Source organism: Lactuca virosa, chromosome 6 (genome assembly GCF_052849685.1).
Source record: "Lactuca virosa cultivar CGN04683 chromosome 6, Lactuca_virosa_CGN04683_v6, whole genome shotgun sequence".
Taxonomy (NCBI): Eukaryota; Viridiplantae; Streptophyta; class Magnoliopsida; order Asterales; family Asteraceae; genus Lactuca; species Lactuca virosa.
The window spans coordinates 89,866,955-89,874,749 of NC_136431.1; positions in this window are offsets into that span (position 1 = coordinate 89,866,955).

Below are 7,795 nucleotides of genomic sequence, written 5' to 3' on the forward strand. Positions count from 1 at the left end.
CCTAGTTTACTATTTTCGAAAATAGCCTCCTTCTCTAGGGTTCTTGTTTTGCAATTCAAAGTTGTATGTTCAATAGTTAAAACATAGATCCAAAGTAGGTTGCATGTGAACTTAGGAATTGTTTTCTGGTTTATTTGTTTTACCTAAAACCCATCAAAACAAATCGGTCTTTTCCGGCCGTAAAGTAGGGGATGTCACAGTTGGTATCAGAGCATTAGTTTAAGCGAACTAGGAATTTGTAGGATTTCTAGATTTAAACTTATAATGTTAAGTAATGAATTTGAGATAAGTGTCTACTATATTTAGGAAGTATGCCTGAATAGACACGAACACTAGCTTATTTAGGGAAGATCACTAAAGTGCTTTTATGTGCTAAATGATTTATGTTATAGCTATAAAGATACCTTATATGCTATAGGATGCTATTATTTTGGATCTATGGTCTATTGCCGACTGGATCTTGAAATTTTATGTGTTCATGTTTCTAAACGTTTAACTATGATATTAGAACTGACATATAACTTTTCGAAGTGATAAGGAGAGCTATAAGTCAAAATTATCTCTATCTATATTCTCTTGTCAATACATCGAACACCTGCTTTGGTATACAAAACGTCATGGTGAAGACTCGTACCGGACTGAGCAAAGCTGATGATATTGAATGATACCTATTAGAACATATCGTAAGAGAGGGTTTCTTGTTTTGGATAATTGTTACTTGATTAGATTAATTGGATAATTATCCTTACCCTAATTTTCGAAATTTAGAGGGATAAGGATTAGGATTAAATTAATTGATTAATTTAATTAGATAATCCTTACAAGATTTAATAAATTGATTAAAAGTTAATTAATAGATAAATATTAAATCTAGTAATTTGGTTTATTTTAAATTTAAATTAATAGTTTAATTTTCGAAATTTATATAAACCTTAAAGTTTTAAAAGGTTTAAAACATACCTTATATATGTATTATGATTAAATGTTTAATATTATATATGTATAAGAATATGGTCAGTCAAATAGCTAGTATGCCTCATTCACGAAGCTAGTCTATAAGAGGGGTATAAGGAAACTGCCTATAAAATGGTAGTTTAATGGGTGTCCACTCTCACCCACCGCTCCCTTGATTAGTGAAGGGTCGTTAGCAGAACGGATTTGATAGGACAACTACTTCCCATTAAAAGTATAATGCTATTAAAGAAAGTACTAGAACATTATTTTACAAAATCCCAACTCTAGTTACTTTAGAAAAAATTTGAAAAGTATGCTAATCCATGAAATTGCACATTATGCTTTATTGGTCGTTAGTGGAGCGTGTGTGGTTAACCAGCACACTAAAAGGCACTAATAAAGAGCAGTAATGGGTATCTCATAATTGTCGTTTTGATGGAGCGTGTGTGGTTTACCAGCACATCAATAGTTAATGATAAAGACAATGAGGTTACCAAGCACATTTGCATGGTTATTCACATCTTGTTTGTGATCCTCGGTATCCCAGTCACAAATAGAAGAGCATAATCTGAGATTAAAACATGCCATTGAATAGTTTCAATGTATCTCAAAAGAATTAGGAATTTCACTTCGTTTGTTTCGTCTAATGGTGAAATTGGTGAATCGTCATTCACCTACCTTTATGAAATTTACACTTGGATCTCGGCATCCCATTTCTAAGTTGTGAATCTTCATAGTTGGATCCTAACCTTGATATTTTATCTTTGGGTTATTATATTAAGGTATCTTAAAATCTAACTAAAACTTTCTTTCTTTTCAGATGTCTACTTCTGGAAACACTTCTGCTTCATCCTCCTCCAACCAAAACTTCTCTTTGCTCAATATCTGCTCCAAAGTCGTTATGGATGGCTCTAACTATAACGATTGGATGGGCAACATCAAGATGGCTCTTCGTTTTGAGAACAAAGAATATGTTCTTGAAAAGGAGCTCAAAGAGCTTGATGAGTCTGAAGCTACTCCTGAAGAATATGCTGCCTACAAGAAACATTACGATGATGCTACCAAAGTGGCATGCATCATGGTGGCAACCATGTTCCCAGAACTGCAGAGGTACTATGAGGACTACTGGCCTTTCGAGATGAACAAGGACCTTATGGAAAAGTACCATAAGCGAGCTCGTCAAGAAAAGTTTGAAGTAGTCAAGTCACTCATGGCTTGCAAGATGAAAGAAGGGGAATCGGTTGTGTCACATGTGCAAAGAATGCAATGCTACATAGAGCGTTTGGTCAAGCTCAACATTCACTTTGATGAGGAATTGGCCATTGACATGGTCTTGAACTCACTACCTGATTGTTATGGTCAGTTTATTCTAACTTACCATTTGAACAATACTGAGCAGACTCTGGCCCAATTGCACAACTTGTTGCAGACAGCTGAAGTAGGGATGAAGGGTAAAAGTATACCCTCCACACCTGCAAGTGCCCCTGTCTTGCCTATTAGACAGGGAAAGGGGAAAAAGAGGAAAGGTCCTCCCAAGCAAAACTGGAAGAGCAAGGCTCAAGCTGGTTCATCAAGCAATGGCCCAAAGGCTAAGCCCAATGGTTCCACTCCCCATGTTTCTGATCCAAAAGAGGCCGTTTGCTTTTACTGCAATCAAAAGGGGCACTGGAAGAGATCTTGCCCACAATATCTGCAAGATATCAAGGATGGCAAAGTGAAGCCATCTTCGGCAGGTATTTACACTATTTCTGCTAATAACTCATTATCTTCTCGTTCATGGGTCCTTGATACAGGATGTGGTTTTCATATCTGTTCTGATATGCAGGGGCTAAAGGAAAGTGAGGAGATAGAGCGAGGAAGGATAAACTTGATCATGGGAAACAGAAAGTCATCACCAGTAACCAAGATCGGAGTTTATCAGCTTTTGCTTAGTAATGATGTTAGATTATATTTGATAAATTGTTGCTATTCGTCTGAGATGACGAGAAACATTATTTCATTTCATGCATTGTTCAGACAAGGTTTTAAATATTCTTTTAATGATTTGAATGGTTCAATTTCTGTTTATAAGAATAGTGTTTTTATGTTTGACGCTTTACCTTGTGATGGTGTGTATGAAACAGTGACTTGTGTTGATAGCTTAGGAAATAGTGTACTTAATATTGACTTGTCTAATAGTGTAGACAAGGCATGCTTGTGGCATTGTCGTCTTGGACACATTTGTTGGGTTATGAGCATTCTAACACTCCTAAGTGTACATGCAACCCTAAATACCTTGGATCTATGTTTTCTCTATTATACATACAATTATGAACATCCAAGGTATTATCCTAATCTAGCATACAAAATAATAAATATAACAAGATAGAATACATACCTCTTTGATGTAGAATGTCTTCATGAAACTTGAGTGCCTAGTGCCCCAAGTGTGACACCTCAAATGGTTCACACAGCACCAAATACACTTGGAATAACTTGAGAGAAACTTGAACACTCCTTGAAATCGTCTAGCCCTCACACTCACACATTAGTGCACGATTTCTTGAGCCATGGGATTCTTTTATATGGTGGCTATTAGGGTTACACCATGTAACTCATAACTTTACCCATTCCTTATGCTCCATGGATTTTAACCTCCATGGAGTATCCATGGGTCACCCTATGGACTTAGTCCAACCTAAGGAATCTTGGATCACAAGCCCACATATATAAGAATGAATGATTTACACAATCAACCCATATATTTAATTAGTCTCCTTTTGATCACTTAATTAATTCCAAATTAATTCTTGATCAATACTAATTAAATAACCTTATTAGTATATTAGAACTTATAATATATTAACCAACCTTAAGTGTTATTTCTCTCATTATAGTCTATCCAAATGCATGATGCCATGCAACCCAAATGGACCATGTCGGGTCGGGTCAAGTCTTACCAATTATAGTTATGGACTTAGACATTAATCCAACAGTCTCCCACTTGGATAAGTCGAAAACTATTATTGCGTATGACTTCAGGAACCGATCAGCAATCGTAGCTCTCAAAAGCTTCTGTCGAACTCTGACCTTGTCGATGAACTCTGACCTTTGTCAATGACTTGTCCATTAGATAAAGGATCATATATTCCTCCATTCTAGATATCATATGGACTGAGACATGGATTATCAATCATTCTCTCTGTCCATTTGTTGTTTCCCGATTTCCGATTCATGATGACTGACTGATTGAACAAATCAAATCAGTCCTGGCTTGGCCAAGCACTCACATGTATCATCTTTAAATCATCATGGGGCCCACAGATATCGCTTTTATCCCGAAGGTAAAAGGAATGGATAAACTTCGACTCATATGGCTTGTTCTACTACTTGTTGAATCATACACAAAGGCACGTTTTATAACATCGAGTTACCAATGCGTTTTCGTGCAATCAATGTATAACCAACTCATAGTAACAACTCATATCTCTAGGTTTGAAGAATATAAGATATTATCGTCTCATGATCACTCGTGATAAAATCCATGAAGTGATTCAAATGAGCGCGGGTTGAATCCAATACTCAGAACTTATGAGCACTCATGAGTGTTGTAGCACCACTTTTTCCACCAACTTGGACCTCTACAAACCAACCCATGACAGTCTTGATTCATATCTACTTCCAACATATGACCGACTGTGGATGGTTTGAATAACTTAATCATTCAGGAAGAGCGACTTAGTTATTCTGGAAGTCAAAACATGCAAAGTGAAACACAAGAATAAATGAATCAAATATGGTATCAAACCCTATGAATATAAATAAACACTTTTATTTATCACCATACTGATTACTCATTATTCATTGTTTCGGTTTTATCAACTTTATACTTGAATTTAAAACAATAGTTGTCCCATGCTCCAAGCATGTACACTATGTTTTCTAAACACTAGTCATGCCATACACCAAGTATGCATACTATGTTTGTCTATGATCTTTACTTTGTAAAATAGATCAATTGAACATCACTCCAATGATCCTCTTTTCACAGTTCCAAATCCTTACTGCAAATGCAAGAATTCCAAATTCATGCCATTTACTGAAATCTGTTAGATTCTAAACTTATATGCATTGATCCTCTTAATGATTATGCACAAAGTCATAAAGACTTGACAACAATCATTACAGAGCATTCCAAAGGAGATCAACTCCTTGGAAACATCCTTCTTTCATTAAGTTTCCTAATCTTACACAGATTGAATAATTTCTAACTTTGAAACATTTCCATATTCCATTTTGACTATCACTTCTGAACAAGAGTTGCCTCCTTACAGATTATGTCAATATGGTCCTTCCAGAATTAACATTATACTTCCAACTGTCCTTGAGCAACCAATCTTTGGTAAACCTTAGATTGTCCTCGACAATTGCTTAATCATTTTAGTCATATCCAATTCTAGACCTTTTCCCTTCATAATGCCCCAGGCATTTGGAAAATTTTAGAAAGGATGAATATAGCACATGTAATCGATCCTATATCCGAAGCATATGGGACACGATTCATGATGTCTCACATAAAGACTAAACCAGTCTTTTGCTATAATATTTCCATTTCAATTTGCCAAGTTCTCAAAATTCAGATTATGAAAAGGGATGTCGTAATCATAATCGAATTTTAGAACGCAAATAAAGACTAAACCAGTCTTTTGCTATAATATTTCCATTTCAATTTGCCAAGTTCTCAAAATTCAGATTATGAAAAGGGATGCCGTAATCATAATCGAATTTTAGAACGCAAATAATGGACCCATATATAGAATTTCCTTATGTTGAGCCATTCCAACATGAAATTCATATATATATCCTTGATTAAATACGATTAAAATCTCAATCTAAGCTTTTAGAATTGAAATGAAGTATAATTTCCTCTCCCTTAATTATAGCAAAACAACTTTTTCAACCCCTGTAACCTCACGAATTGAAACTTTTGTTTTCTATAATTAACATTGCTAACTTGCAACCTTTGTCATAATTATCATGCTCCCACTAACATGATGATTATTAGCATAACACTTATGCTCCCACTAGCTTTGACATGTACTCAGAAATCAGCTGACTTTCTTACCAAAGTTCAGATTTCTGATACTAGATTGTTTTGATAAAACTTTATCAAAATCATACACCTCTCTTAGATAGCTCACATGTGTGTCTAAACAATTTTAGAACTATGAAAAGGGATGCCGTAATCATAGTCTCAATTGTTTAGACCTTTGCCACTTCTCACAAGTCCATGTTAGTGTTCCAGTAAACCACACACGCTCCACTAACGACTTTGAGAATGCAAATATCACAATTGCTATCTAGCTCAAATCTACTTAGTGAAAGTGTTTCCTCACCATCATTTTCATGAATCGGAGAGAAACCTTATGACACTTAGATTTAATAGTGTATGTGTTCTTATCCATGTGAATTTGTCAAAACCATAATCACAAGACAAGGTTAGTGACAAATCCAAACTCATATTGATTAAACTTGTGCAATCTTAAATTCTTGCCATTTGGCAGCTCAGGTGCCTGCCATTGCTTCCAAGTAGTTGTGCAACCAATTGAGAACTCTCAGAACTCCTATGCAAAGCCAACTTGAATAGGCACAAAAATTTCAACACGATAGGTTATAAACCTCAAGTCGTGTGCTAGTGAAGGACTTTAGGTTTTATTCTTGATTAAGTCTTGAAACTTTCAAGAGCTTTAAGACTCCCACTGTCCTCTTGACATATAAGACTCCCTTGTCAAATATTCAAGAGATAGTGCGGATTCTTTATCAAGACTAACACTTTACACAATTGGCCTAAGTTGGTCTCTGTTTTATCCAAAACATCACAGCTTACCAATTTCAAATGTACAAGAGTAGATAACCTTTTACTCTTACATTTGACTAGTGTTAACAAACCCTCTTTAAGATATGTCACTCAAGTTACAATCTTGGAGTATGACTCTAAGAATTGTTTTGGAACGAAGTATGACTCATCTTTTTTATTTAACCATTTCAACAATTCATGAGTCCTCTTCTTAGTCATAAGAGATGACTTTAGAGGACCAATTGTGATATGGTATCTTAATCATTAAGATGATCATAAACATGATACTAAAGTACTCACCCATCTTTTCAGATTTGAGAAACTTTTATCTTTCTGCCATACTTTGATTCTTCTTACTCGTTCTGTCTCACATTGAAACTTCTCCAATGCTACAGACTTATACTTAAACTTATAAGTATAACCATATTTACTGAACTTAAGTAAATCATGACGAATAGTCTTCTTGATCTTTTGTGGTGGACTTGACCAGTGCACAAGAATGTGTACTCGATCCCTTAGTCCTTTCCTTATTTGGTAATATTAGACACTACCACAACCGAACGAATCAAATCCATTTTTCCAATATTGCTATCAATGGAATCTTATAAGCAACAACTTTTCACAAATTTCATTGTAAGGATACTTAAAATAAATAAAATCAAAACCTTTTTCTTTTATTTTAAAACTTTGCGGAAAAACTTATCCTTACAATCCATATGAAAACCTTGTTGTTATCTATTCCTAAGCAATATAAATATCATAACTCTTAAGTAATAGCCCAAAATTCTGATCACCGAACCATGCGATTGAAATCCATCTTCGCGATCAGAATCAGCATGTACTTAATAGAGTTAGACAATGGACTTTACCTGAAGTAGAGCCAAACTTATTGACTTTAACATCCTTAGGTAAATTTGGCAGCTTCGTAACCAATGCCCCTTCCTTTGGCAATAGTTACCTATGGACCCTTGATAATGGGACTATCTCAGACTTCGCCTCTCTCTT